The sequence below is a fragment of the Gadus morhua genome, chromosome 9 (assembly GCF_902167405.1).
Source record: "Gadus morhua chromosome 9, gadMor3.0, whole genome shotgun sequence".
In the NCBI taxonomy this organism is placed as follows: domain Eukaryota; kingdom Metazoa; phylum Chordata; class Actinopteri; order Gadiformes; family Gadidae; genus Gadus; species Gadus morhua.
In genome coordinates, this window is record NC_044056.1 from 11,682,475 (window position 1) to 11,697,851 (window position 15,377).

General features: G+C 41.4%; 1 pseudogene; it reads right to left on the reverse strand.

The window, feature by feature from the left end:
* Positions 1-8,627: 8,627 nt before the first annotated feature.
* LOC115550358 (aerolysin-like protein) lies at positions 8,628-11,759 on the reverse strand (annotated as a pseudogene).
* Positions 11,760-15,377: the final 3,618 nt, after the last annotated feature.

A 15,377-nucleotide genomic window follows, 5' to 3' on the forward strand; every position in this document is an offset into this window, starting at 1 on the left:
AGGGAAAAACTTTTTGCAATGAAACCTATAGTCATATTGCTATGTGTTTGAACCAAGACAAGCAAAATAACGGGATAAAGGGTAGGGCCTGGCCCAATCCCATTTCTACCCCTTACCCCTACCCCTTACCCCTTCAAAACAAGGAGGAGGGGTAAGGGGTAGAAATGGGATTGGGCCTTACTCTCCTATATAATCCTGCCATAGTTTTCATGTGCATGTGCTGGACAGAGGAGCGTAGGATTCTTTATTGTATTTTGTTGTAATCTATTAAATGCAACTTTTTTAGCCAAAATTACATTAATTATGCTGGTTTTATTCTGGAATTATTCTGATGGTTCTGCAACCATTTCTGGGTCGTTTGGTGGGTGTGTCATTGCCCCATGTCGCCTCTCCAAGGAAAAAGCGCAGATGCAACTTGCTCTGTTCGGACCGACACCATCCGGATGTGACGCAGCGGAAGAATCCAATCGCGCCTCGAAAATGTAGGCCGTTTCTCAATTCGCGTACTTGTGCGTGCTCGTGTGCTCGTGGACTCGTGAAACGTCACCAGTCGTTGCCCGAGCACTGTTCCAATTCGAAGCACGCATCAAGCGAGTACTGTCAGAGCCCGTCTACGAATTAGACATTCTCTGGTACTGTCGTGAAACCCGGAAGTGTTCTTGATGCATGCTCGATCTCGCCGTTTCACCGAGCATGCATCGGAGGTGGCTCGTGTGTACTTGCAACCGCTATAAATCCAAGGATGCATTTCGCACTCGCAGCAGTACGATGGCGGACAATATGGAGAAGACGCACAAATGTAGCTTAAGTTACTCTTAACTTATATATATATTTATATAATATAATAATATAAGATAATATATAAATATATATATATATAAAGTCGTGTGTGTATAGCTTATACACATGGACAGGCATATCTTTTACATTTTTATTCATTCAGAATATTTACATACTATTTGAAAATGAAAGAGGCTGGGATTTTGTTTTACATCATTTGTTTATATTGTTCAGTAGTATATGCCTAAATGAGGCCGTAGCCAGTGTTGTGCCTGAACGCGTTCATTGAACGATAGGTCATGAACTCGTTCATATTTTCGGCGAACGTGAACTGAACGTACTGTATTACTGCCTGATGAACGTTACTGTGAACTCGTTCATTCTGGTGTCTGTGAACGGCACGCGCACTCGGTTTTAACTTCATTAAACCGAGTTAAACCGGGGGTTATTTGTTTATCAAAACGGCGGATGCGCGCGCAAAATGAGAACATTTGTTTGACCGGTTGCCATGGTAATCCCCGTGTGGTTAACTTGCAGTGCCAGTTGCGGTGTTGTCAGCTTACTGTTACATTAAACTGCAATCAGAAAATGAGGTTATATGCTATAGAACCTATAGTGTCTGTGGTGTAAAGGCTGGGACGAATTAAAAAATATAAATACACTTTATGTTGAAAGTATAGACCGTCCCGATTCCCATTGAAACGAATGGCGCGTGATTATTCTTCAAAACGAGATCTATTAAATTGTGAAAAATGAATCAAACTGTAATCAGACAACACGGTTATATGCTATAGACCCTAGAGTATCTGTGGTATAAAGGCTGAGACGAATTTCGAATTATAAATATGTACAATCCATAACGTTAGCTCTCTGGCTCATAGCTCAGCGGACTAGAATACCTCCTAGAATCATTGCATGTTGGCCGGAAACGCAAATGGGGTCTGTTTACGTTTGGTTGTAGTCTTTTCGCTCGGTTCTCCGACTCAACAGTATGGCTAGAACCGAGCGAAAAGACTACAACCAAATTTGAACTACAACCAAACTAGTTCCCTTTCCGCTTCCGGCCAACGAGCAATGAGTCTTCCAACAGAAATCAATGGGATTTACAAAATGCGCTAAATGTACAATAAAACACGATAGAAACTATTTCGCTACGATGCTTGATTCAACCACTCTATTTCATCCTAGACAAATCATGAAATGAGTCCTTAGCCCAAGTGAAGGAGTTCAAGTACCTCGGGGTCTTGTTCGCGAATGAGGGTACTATGGAGCGTGAGATTGGCCGGAGAATCGGAGCAGCGGGGGCGGTATTGCGTTCGCTTTACCGCACCGTTGTAACGAAAAGAGAGCTGAGCCGCAAGACAAAGCTCTCGATCTACCGGTCGATCTTCGTTCCTATCCTCACCTATGGTCATGAGGGCTGGGTGATGACCGAAAGGACGAGATCGCGGGTACAAGCGGCCGAGATGAGTTTTCTCAGAAGGGTGGCTGGCGTCTCCCTTAGGGATAGGGTGAGAAGCTCAGCCATCCGTGAGGAACTCGGATTAGAGCCGCTGCTCCTTTACTTAGAAAGGAGCCAGCTGAGGTGGTTCGGGCATCTGGTAAGGATGCCCACTGGGCGCCTTCCTTGGGAGGTGTTTCAGGCACGTCCAGTGGGGAGGAGACCTCGGTGAAGACCCAGGACTAGGTGGAGAGATTATATCTCAACACTGGCCTGGGAACGCCTCGGGAACCCCCCGTCAGAGTTGGTCAATGTGGCCCGGGAAAGGGAAGTCTGGGGCCCCCTGCTTGAGCTGCTCCCCCCGCGACCCGACCCCGGATAAGCGGACGAAAATGAGATGAGACAAATCACGAAGTGGGCTCGATGTTCAAAATACCGGAAAAAAATAATAGCTCACACAGCAACATATTGAAAAAAAGAACTATGAACTAGTTCATTTTTTGGAACTGTGAACTTAGTTCAAATCTTGGAATTATGAACGTTGAACTGAACTAGTTCATTTTAAAATGTGTGAACTGAACTTTGAACTAGTTCACGTAGAAAGTGAACTATCCCAACACTGGCCGTAGCACAGTTAACGGACGAGCAGAGGTGGTGACGTCATCGAGTCCGCTGCTGTTCCAATTGCAGGTACGTACTCGCATGCTTGCAAGTCTGTGCTTGAAGTACGGACTTGCCAAGTACGTACTTGCAAGTCATCGAGTCCGTAGTACGCGTGCTAGGAATTGAGAAACGGCCGTAGTCAGATTGTAGTTTCGAAAATGCTTTACGGCACAGACACACGCCCAAACATGGCACCGGCTAGATATAAACAGCCAGTTGCGAGGCAATTGTTGCATTCATCATGGATCAATCGACTGATAAGGGACCCAAGAGGCGACTGTCAGTGGAACAAAAGAAGAATGGACCAGAAAAGAGATCAGACACGAGTGAAAGGGGAACTATGCAACTTTTTTGGCTTGATTTACCTTAATATAACAGGCTAAGAGTCATTGGGATGGTTCTATCATACATTTTTGTTCGATTGTTCGTTGTTTCGACTCCCCCTTGCGCATCTTGGCGGAGAAAAGGAATATGTTTCTGCCGGCGACCCACCGCCCACTCTCGCGGGAGTCTCGGGTCTCGCGAAGTAACAAATTGCTTTACGGCACAGACCTCCAAACACGGAACCGGCTCGATATAAACACAAGTAACTAAGGGATTGTTATATTCATCATAGATCAGCCGACTAAAAAGAGACGGAGAAACCGAAAGTCGGAGGAACAGAAGAAGAGAAAAGGGAGACTGACCGACAGAGAGGCCAGACCCGAGTAAACGTTGGGCAAGCTTTTCAGGAATAGCGTGAACTGAAAGAAAAAGAAGACTGCAAATCAGACGCCGACTTGGCCGTGTTGCTTTTGAAATTGAGAGTACCCTTGGATGAACTTTGTCTTCGTGGTATTCTTGATGTTGATAGTCTCTGTACAAATGTGTTTGCTCAACCATTTTGTTGTGAGCCCTGTAAAAATTGTTTTCTCGACCGTTTTGTTGTGATATATGAATACATGCTTAACCTCCTCATCAGGGATGTCAGAGTCCTGAGGGGTCGTCAAATTTGTCACCATGGGGATCTTCACAACATATCCACGTTGCTCTCTGCAAATTAGTCAGGCCTCGAGCCCATAGAAAGCCTCTTCCAAAAAAACTAAACAATAGGTCCAAACAGTACGAAGGGGAGGGAATAAGGACGTAACAAGATTAGCAGAAATATTTACGGCAGGCGTTTCTCTGAGGTGAAGTTCACAGTCATGTGATTGGCTGGAAACGAGGAAGGCATCTGATTGGCTACAGAGAGTTCCATGTTGAAAAAAATGCAATCGTGAATCCAGCCCATGGACATATTATATAAAGGACAGCGGACTACAAAATGGCGCCCAATTCATTCCTATGAAAGTGCTCAATGGCGCAGGGGAACAAAGAGCGATTCGCTTCCGCATCATGGGAGCCTAGCCACCCCCTAGTTCATGACGTACCGGATGCAGAAATATAGAACGCATGCCCATCCGCCCACTCCGGTCCAACAACAATATAAAATTATACTGTAATGCACCTGTTCTTTGTCTTTGGATCTTTTGAATAAATGGATCAATACATGATGAATCACAATGATCGCAAGCAGAGGACCGTGAGAGTTATTGAGCAGCAGATGAACCAGCCCAAAAATCGGACACGTTAACGGAGCACTGAACTAGACCCTCTCGGATGCCATTTGTTTCACTACGACTCCTTTCAGCTGCACACTCCTCTTCCCCAGCAGATAACGGCTAATAAAACGCTTGAGGTGGCGTTTTGAAAAGAAAAAAACTGACATTTTTTTAGGACATGGCATGAAGGTAATTATGAGCCTTTGATTGATATCCACACATTTTTTGCGGAGACACATTCCTGCTCCCCACTTGTATTGGAGTGAACGAGGATATCTACTTCCGGGCCCCGTGATTTGAGGAACCCGTCCACAGCCCACTAAACCGACTGCAATACCAGGCTTGGCCTCTGAGCACTGGTGGATTCCGGAAGTATGCACCAGTCCTGGGGGCCTGATCCAGCCACGTCAGGAGTCTCAAAAATCCCCATACAAATACAGACCCAGTTCCCACTGTAGCTCCCTCCAGTCAACAGTCACGGACACAAGGCTTTCTTGTTTACGGGCATTTATTAGCTGAGTCTCATCATCCTCTTTGCCATCAAACATGCCATGAGAACTAAACAAAAGCATATAAATCATACATGTGTTACATAAATACGAATATTATCAGAGAATAGCACATGATAATTACAAGTTAAAGAACTATGCAAACCTCATTGGCCGCGTTAACTTCAGGGAGTGAAACAGGTAACACAGAGGCAACTTCTCTCCTGTGCGTCTCTCGTTGAACTAACAAATGTAATATTACCGCACTTATCTCAACGAGCGGTTCGGCATGCGCTGCATGCTCCGATGCTGGTGCTACAACAATAAACGTCACCTCTTGCACCTCAGAACAATAGTTCCGCTATACATTGATTACATTAACAGGTAAGCTTGTAAACATACTTAAAAATAAAATAAATGCAGATAAATATATGATATATATTTAAATGTGGTGTCATTCTTAATAAACTATTCTTTTATGAAACTTACATTTATTCTAATAATCCAAATTATGCAACTGTTTCTGCTGGCATCAACACACACACACAAATGCCAACAAGTTCACAAATGACAAGCGTCTTGCAAATTCAAGTTTAACCGTTTGTATATAACTGTAACAATATCGGAATATTTTTTATGAAAATTGCTAATATTCTTTTATTCATATATTTATGGATTTATATAACATTTATTTAAAACAAGACACATTTGTGTGTGGATCATAAATGTGTTTGTGAAACTTGTTTTTGTTGATGGATTTATTTTACATTTATGCATACCGATAGCCATTTGTGTGTGCATTGAAATGTATTTGGCAGAGTAATTTATAAATAAATCACAAAATACATTTGTGAACCCTTCTCTGTGCATTCATTATTAATGAGACTGTTCTGACCCCATAGTACTGGTTCCGATGTTAACCGCCGACTGAAGCAGCAGCACAAGCCCAAATCTTATATTCACCCTCAGGTGGTTTCGTGCCTTTGAAATCACTATATAAAGGTTTGAACTGTACACATGCTGGATGATGAAATGCAGATGTAGCCGGCCCGAACAGCCATCACAACTCACCACAGTCCTCAGGCAACATTTTTTTGTTTCTGCAAACTGGTTGATTATGGCAACAGGTCCTCTTCACACCTGCTCCCAAAAAGCTCAGCTTCTCGTCAGGTCAGGTGTAAACTCTTAACTAAACTAAACTAACTACACTAGAATAAAAGGAATTTAAAAAAACACCAACGGTTGTGAAACAATACAGTAGGCCTACATACTTCAAAAGGATCCAAAAATACAAATGAAATGAAATATAACAATTATACTTCATCATAACTGTGTCTGTATAGCCATTCACTTAGCTGCTATGGGGCGAAAATCCTTTTCTACATGCACTGTAAACCCGAACTTGTTGTTTCAATTTAGAAATTTGAGGGTCCATGCTGCCTTGAAATTGTATGTCAAGACAACTAAGACAATTAGTTAACTTAAATAGATATTGCTATTTGACTCAACTCTATCTTCAGTCCATATTACTTGAAACCGTTAGGTGACATAACTTAACCTCGAGTCACTACATAAATTCAATTGTTGATTAAACTTAAATAGCATTATAAGTACGTACTTGGCAAGTCCGTACTTCAAGCACAGACTTGCAAGCATGACGTCACCACCTCTGCTCGTCCGTTAACTGTGCTACGGCCTCATTTAGGCATATACTACTGAACAATATAAACAAATGATGTAAAACAATTTTTTTTGTTGATGCAATAGTGAGTTGTACCTTATGAACTGATTGAATATAAAGCCCAATCAAGACTACTTAAACGTATAGTTCGATTTAACTGGTGCCGGTATTATATCAACCGCGGCAGAGATCCTCGTTTTCACGTTTCACACTTTAGTTTCAAACCGCTAAAATAAGGGCCTTATAGTTCAATCACTTAAAGTTCAAGTTTGGGATGAACTGGGCAGAGGGGTGAAAACAAAGCAACCTAAAAGTGCAACACATATGTGGGAACATCCACAACAGTGTTGGTAAGAGTTTCCAAAACGCAAGTAGGCTAAAAACAATATTTACCTACAATTTCCATTGTAGGTAGGCCTAATGTATTCGGGTCAGTGTCAGACTCGAGTCGCAAATTTGAGGACTTGAGACTTGCTTGACTAACACTGATAAAAGACTCGACTTGACTTTTACTTAGTCATCATGACTTGAGACTTGACTTAGACTTGTGACAGATGACTCAAAATTACTTTTTAAAAGTTAGATTAAGTTAGAAATGATGTTGTATTTATATATATATTTATTATTTTATTTTGAAACATGATCGGGTGATTTTAGAGCGCAATGAATGCACGCATCTCGGGTGATTGCGCTCTGCACGGACAAAATGCCGCTGCGTGAGCAGGTCATTAGAGCAGCAGTCATGGAGGCGGCAAGACCAAAAATAATTAAATTTGGGTTCAAGGATTACATTGTCGATGATAGTAAGAAAAAGAGGACAGCGGCCGGTATGCAAGGTCTGCAGCTCAAAAATCAGTGACACGATCACCACAACATCAAACTTCATCTGTCACTACAAAACCCACAAAAAAATGTAAGCTACGTGACTGCGTCTTTTACTGCGAGATTGACTGATTGACTTGAACTGTTCTCGTATACAGCCACCTAGAGGTTCTATTTGATTCTGTTCATAGGTTGGAGGTAATGATCATAAAAACATTTTCAAACTATTCACATAATGGTTTTGGAATGTTTTGCAATAGTTTGAGTTATTGTTAATGTTAAAGGCACCCAGTGCAACTTTATGTAAACATTCAATGAAAAATAAACATTCAATTTCTAGTCTTTTTTACACGTAGTAAGTTTCAATAACTCCATACCATTACATATCGACATTCAAGGAGCAAAGATGAGACGTCGTTGTGTGGTGAGAACTGATAGAAAATCGTAAACAACAACAATCGCCGGTGGGGAGAAGCCATTTTTCCATTGACTGGAAGCCTGCTTTATTTATTGTAGGTTACAAAAAATAAAGAAAATGGCGGCATTGTTTTTGTTATCGATTTTCTATCAGTTCTCACCACACAACGACGTCTCATCTTTGCTGCTTGAATGTCGGTATGTAATGGTATGGAGTTATTGAAACTTACTACGTGTAAAAAAGACTAGAAATTGAATGTTTATTTTTAAGCCTCGAAAGTTGCACTGGGTGCCTTTAAAATCTCCCCTTCCTTGGTGAACACTTGCTGTGAACTCTTTCCGTGTATTGAGGACAGGTCCCCCTAGGTTAGAGAACCAACATGTTTTGTCCTATAAAGGAATGCCTTCGGCTGTATTGCTGTTTTTCTGTTAGCAATATACTGTATCTTTGGAAAAATTGTGTAATGAATTATCTTTGGCACTATTTAGAGCATTACCTGTCCCACATTTTTGTACTGAAGCAATTTAGCATAAACCTCAACTTTTAAAGCACTTAGCATCTGACTAGAAGTGTGCAGAAACTTATTATCTTTCCAGGCTGTTGACCTGGAAAACTAAATTATTAACAGCACATAGAATATTTGAACTGAAATGATCATTTACTAAACTAAAACGTTAAATAATGGGATCAGCTAAGACTTATTTTCATATTTTGTTCAACAAGCTCCAAGGATGGACATGGAAACACAAACAGGTATATGATGATGATTTATTTATCTTTGACAGTCACTCTGCATTAGCAATCAAACCAATGTTATGCAATCAATATTAAAACTGTGCAAAGTAAGATGTTGATGCATCTTATTCGACATTCATGACATTATCTGACTCCTTTTTTCTTTCACTTTAGTGTAAGCCACACCATTGTAGATGCCGGAGGTATTGAAGCTCAGCTTGCTGCCATTCTGGCATGTGATAAGCACGATGGCCGTGTAGGCAAGGTTGATGACTGCTCGACCCCCTGACACATCAACTCTCATGGTCTTTCCTGCTGGGACCATCACATTGATCACATTTGATTCTTCTTTGTTCTCTTGATCGGTCATTGAGCAGGACTTCTCAGATTCCATGTTCAAGGTAAACCCACCAGCCACCTCCATCAGATCCGGGATCCCTGCTACAACAGACATGAGGTTGGACTCTATCTTAGTGGTGTTGCTCCAGGTGAAAGACTTGTTCACAGGTCTGCTGTACGCAAATTTATACTCTTGATCCACAGCAGTGTTGTTCTCATAAGTCTTCGATTCCTTAAAGTCATTTTTTACCTACAAACACAAAAAAAATTCAAATCGTTACACACAAAAGAATGCTTAATAAACACTACAGAAAATATCAACTTATTTATTTAGTCTAACATTTAGACTTTAAAACTTTATTTATCCCCTGGGGGAGAAATTCGAAAGATTTAAGAGCTGACACTATTTTATTGACCTAATGTTTTTAAACAAAAGACATTGCTGTCAACCCCATATCAAATTATAATGTTTATACGGTGGACAGGACTCGTCAAGTTGTCCTTAATGGAACACAAAGTGGGCCAACAAGCATTTGATCAGAACAAATCTTTCCTCATTCTTCTTAAAAAAAGCACCTTTGCTTTATAAAATACGTTTGATTGAATAATATATAAGAGTAATCTGCCCTATGAAATATAGGTATAGCATATGCTTTTGTTAGTGATATGAAAGAGGAAAAGTACGTGCCAATTTCTGTCCTGGACACAACCTAGTACAAAAAGGTGCTGAAAATTATCCCATTTCAATTGCTTTTGGAGTTAATAAAGAAACATTTGTTAATTTAAATTAATTGGCCCACTTATCTTGCCATATTCAGACTCAGGTCTTCCACACATGGCAGCACTCACCTGGGGTTTGGACATGCGCAGGCTGGTATAGTTTACTTTGGTTAGCACAGCCGAGTCGATGGCCTTGATGAAGAGGAATCCCATACAGTCGATCTCTTTGCATGCTTTCCCCTGCAACCCGAGGCAGACTCCAGACCCCACATCGATAGACTGCCCATTCTTCAGCGACCTGCGATTCATGTACGAGAAGAATTCGTGTCCCAAACTCGTACTAAATTTGATGCCACCCAGACGTGATGCTTCACCGTTATCCCACAAGGTCAGGCTTATGATGCGCTCTTCAGGACTGAACATAAATTCTTGGTAAGGTGTGTTTTCCCTTCCAAAGGTCTCCACACGCCCGTCGGTCAGTTCTGCCCGCACAGCTTTGATCTGCTCGCCACCCACTGACACTCCAATCTTCTTGAGGGTGGCACCATCGTTGCGGCCAGTGAAATCAAATGTATCGCCTCCGTTTCCACCGACCCAAGACACTGAAGTCGCCCTGAAATAGAAATGTTCATCAATGCATTCATTCATCCTCCAAATGCTCAACAAAAGATGCAGACATTCCGAGCTGTAAAAGGAAATCAAAGACAAGTGTGTGTGTGTGTGTGTGTGTGTGTGTGTGTGTGTGTGTGTGTGTGTGTGTGTGTGTGTGTGTGTGTGTGTGATCAGATTTTTGATAGCTATTACTGGATAAAGTACAATATCTAGATTACCGTAAAACCTAAATTAATAGCCCGGGCTTTTATTTGTCACCGAACTCAACCAGCCTATATATAAAAACTCTTGCTCAGCAAAGATGGGAAATACTATCAAATTCTTATTCAAAGCAGTATGAATATTACCGTACATGTATAAACATTACCAGGCCATCGATAACGCACGCACACACACACACACACACACACACTTTGAAGGTGTTTTTCACTCGCTCCGTATCCAGCCTGTTCCACGCTTTAAGCACCCAGGCTAATAGTGTGCAGCGAGCTCTCATGTCCTTACTGCGGTGTATTCCTTGTCCGCATCCCCTGCCATCCAGTTATAATACGATTCATGCAATCTGGCTTTGAACGGCTAATGCCATGGATGTACTTAGCGTGTGCCGTGTTTTCCCACTGATGTGGAGATGCTGTATGATTATGCTGTTGAGAGCTTAAAGGCATGTGGCCTTTGTGCCCTCAAAAAATTGCCTCTCCGCAGGCCAAGTGGCCTTGCCCCTAAAATAACGAAATTCCAGGCCTGCTAGAGCGTACACTTTAACTAATGGGGATTAGCAATGTGTGGGTTGATTGCGGTCATGCACAATGAGTGCACTCTGAGGTAGGTAGCCAGACAGCTTACTTATATAAGAAGCTAGCGCGCGTGACTGTTCCCCTTTAAGAGGTACTTAAGAGCTGTTATTGCTGTGTAATTGTTTACAAACGCGACAGCCGTAAATCACCTAATGAGTGAGATGCACTCTGAGTTGACTGCACCTGCCTCTGTATCACTGCCAAAAAACGCAAGCAAAGATTACAGTCAATTAAATGCAGGATTTTACTGTTGTAGTTGGTTTAGGGGGAGTTCCTTCTAAACTACTTTGGTTTCAAACTGCAAATAATGACTATTTTTATTATGGATTATTTTGCTGATTATTTTCTCTCTCCATTAATTGATTGATTGTTTAGTTCGTAGAAATTCAGAAACTAGTGAGAAATGCCGTCTCGATTACCCAGAGATCAAAATCCCATAGATCCCGGTTAAACCACCCTGGATCCTTACCAGTCATTGTGAAGATCGGGACTGGAATCGCTGTTACCCATTCTTCCTTTTCCAAGAGCTGATGGAATCGTCAGTATGGATCTGACCTCAGTGTAGAGCCCCTTGTGAGTCTTCTCTTATAGCCGACCCTTATCACGCCCCTCTGCCCACACCGCACTCTACTGATGACAGCAGAGATGTTTGTTGAGATAAGTTGAGGCAAGACAAGGCCAGTTGTCTTTCCAGTTGACAGTTTGCCAACAACAAGCTCCTTGCGGTTGTCAGGAATTCAGAGTCGCTCACCAGCTTCCGCAAGTGACTCAAGACTCAACAACAAAGATGATTGTTCAGAGTTCACAGAGAGTGAACACAGAGCTCAACAACAGCCTCTTCTCCCCGTTTACTCTCCTAAAAAGACCATTAAGACCCTGACGCAGACCATTAAGATCCTGACCCCGGCAATTAAGACCCTGACAGATCATTATGACCCTGTACTACACCATTAAGACCCTGACCTAGACCATGATGACCCTGACAGACCATTCAAACGCTGACGTAGACTATTAAGACCCTGACGTACCATTCAAACCCAGGCGTCGACCATTAAGAGTTAGGTCCCTGACACAGACCATAAAGAGGTTTTTTGTTTGCATACGGTTGACAATGCTGGAATAGTCTGAGCTTGGATCTGGTGATGGGTGAACAAACTTTCATGACCCTAAGTCAAACAACTGTAGAAAGTTTCATAAAAAGCGTATACAAAAAAATATATCTACAATTACAATAGATATATTTTACTTGTTGAATTCAACCGTTTTAGTTTAAACCTGCTTCGTATATTTTCAGTTGGTCTCATTGACTTCCGTTGAGCCCTGCTTAGAGAGTGATGATGTCACCCGGTAGCATTCCAAGGTGGCTAACACAAAAAAATAATTTGGAAGCTACCATCAACTGTGTAACTGTCTCAGAGACAGTCTGGACATTACAGAGGTTATAAATATATATTTACAGTATTTGTTTAATTCATGGATTTATTCTTTGGTTAAAAAAGATTTAAGTTATACTGTTAAAAAGAGATATTGTGTCATTGCTACTACTTCCCCTTTTTGTATTAAGAGTTTGTTAAAATATGGGGTCCTATCCCAGGGAATTATGGGAAAAGCGCCATCAGAGATATAAAACCAGTCACAGACTCATGGGTTTTCAGAAGAAGATGGACTCTGCATTAGGTTTATGGCGCTAAGAAAGTTATCATTGTATCATAGGGCCCTATTTTAACGATCTAATCGCAAGTGAGAAGCGCCAAACGCAAGTAGCTTTGTGGGCAGTTCTATGGCGATGTTGCTATTTTACCGGCGGATAAATGACTATTGTGCCCGACGCAAATCATAAAAGGGTTGGTCTGAAGCAGCCTAATTACCCGTAGGCAGTGTTGGGAAAGTTAACTTTCTATGTGAACTAGTTCAAAGTTCAGTTCACAAATTTAAAAATGAACCAGTTCAGTTCAACGTTCATAATTCAAAATTTTGAACTAAGTTCACAGCTCCAAAAAATTAACAACTTCATAGTTGTTTTTTTCAATATGTTGCTGTGAGAGTGAGCTTTCCGGTATTTTGAAAATTGAGCCCCCTTTGTGGTTTGTCTAGGATGAAATAGAGTGGTTGAATCAAGTATCGTAGCAAAATACAGTTTCTATCGTTTTTTATTGCACATTTAGCGCATTTTGAAAATCCCATTGATTTCTGTTGGAAGTCTAATTGCTCGTTGACCGGAAACGGAAAGGGGGGGTGTTTACGTTTAGTCGTAGTCTTTTCGATCGGTTCTAGCTAGGGATGGGCGTGAGGAATCGATTACTCGAGTACTCCTCGTTACAAATGAACTCGGTTGGTGGACAGGCAAACTCGAGTTTGCATATACACAGTACACACAAACAAAGTTTTCTGAAGCAAATGTATCAATTTTCTGTGCGGCACCACTAACGCATGCCGTGGGCACAAAGCAAATGAAATGTATCAAATTTCTGTGTGGCGCGTGCCGTGCCGTGTGCAGGCACGGCAGAATTTAAAAAGTTAAGAGATGGCGGTTAAAGCAAAGCGCAGCGAAGAATTGAAATACTTTAAAGAAATAGGAGATCATAAGGTGAAATGTAAAATATGCCAAGCGAAATCGAGCTACCAGAGTACTACAAGTACTATGCGGCAACATATGCTCCTGAAACACAACGGTGAGTTCGGGAAAGCAGACCCGCAGCAACCAAGTGTGTCGGCTATTTTCACCGCCGCAATGCAGCTGTCATCCCAGCCGTGTAGAGAAGATCACAACCCTGAGTATTTCCATAGTCCATTTGCTGCCGTTTTATTTGCAGCTTTAAATTATTTGCAATGGTTAGGCTACTTGTTTTGTTTTTAGTTTTTTTTTAAACCGTTACAGGCCTTGGTTCGACGTGATTTAAATTGTGAGACGCATATTTATTTTTGTAAGGAAAATGTGTTTCGAACGTTTTCAAAAATAAATAATGAATACTCTGATAACTCTGACTGTTTTGATGGAGAATAAGCATTACATGTTTGGTTGTTAATATTGCCGTTCATCATCAGGCCTATTCCTGCTGCAGATGCGTTGCATTCTAAAAATAGATTTGATTAAACGAGTACTCGATTGATCGAGGAATTCCTTCGATCACTCGAGTTTGGAATTTACTACTCGTGCCATCCCTAGCCCTACTGTTAAGACGGCGAACAGAGCGCAAAAAACTACAACCAAATGTAAGCAGCCCCCCTTTATTGTTTTTGGCCAACCAGCAATGATTCTAGGAGGTATTCTAGTTTGCTGAGCTATGAGCCAGAGAGATAACGTCTTGGATTGTACATATTTATAATTCGAAATTCGTCTCAGCCTTTATACCCCAGATACTCTAGGGTCTATAGCATATAACCGCATGAGGCAGATGCATGACCACATGAATTTTTAACTTCAAATGGCTCAGTTTATGGCCAAATAATGTAGCCTAATTCACACATGGAATAGCGTTTTCTTCCATAACTTCAGAAATACCGAGTCCTGAAATAAATGTTGGCAAATAACACTTAAGACATAGGCAGTGGTGGGCAGAGTAGCTAAAAAATGTACTCAAGTAAAAGTACTGTTACTTTAAGATTAGAATTACTCAAGTAGAAGTAAAAGTACTCGTAAAAATAATTACTCAAGTAAGAGTAAAAAAGTATGCAGTGAAAAGACTACTCAAGTACTCAAGAGTACAAGTACTGAGTTTCTCCGATTTATTTTTTAAATAAACAGAGCAACACAAACGGTACAAAATAGACACCAACAAAATATAAAACAGCAATGTTCAAATAAAGATAATGTAAATAACATCCTTTTAAATTAAATAAATAAGGTCTTTAAAAAAAAAAAAGTATAACCCTTGAACTAAAAAATTTTAGTTCAGTTTAGTTCAAAATTAAATACATCAACGTGTGTGTGTGTGTGTGTGTGTGTGTGTGTGTGTGTGTGTGTGTGTGTGTGTGTGTGTGTGTGTGTGTGTGTGTGTGTGTGTGTGTGTGTGTGTCACTCTGTTCGAGCCTGCATGAGAGTTCAATGTTGTCATTAGCTGTAACGTCTTTCTGACCAATCGCAGTTCAAGGCCGACCTGGGCTGTGCCACTTCGGGAGGGGGCGCTCAGTTACTCCTCTAGACAAAACCGAATTGGTTGCGAGTCGATGTTGACCCGGCGCCCCCCGTTAACGGGCCACAGGGAATTTTCCCAACTCTCCCGATTACCACTCTGCGTTGTGCGTGCGTGCGTGCCTGTGTGTGTGTGCAGGCGTTATTCAATTGCCTCTCGGCCGCTTGTACT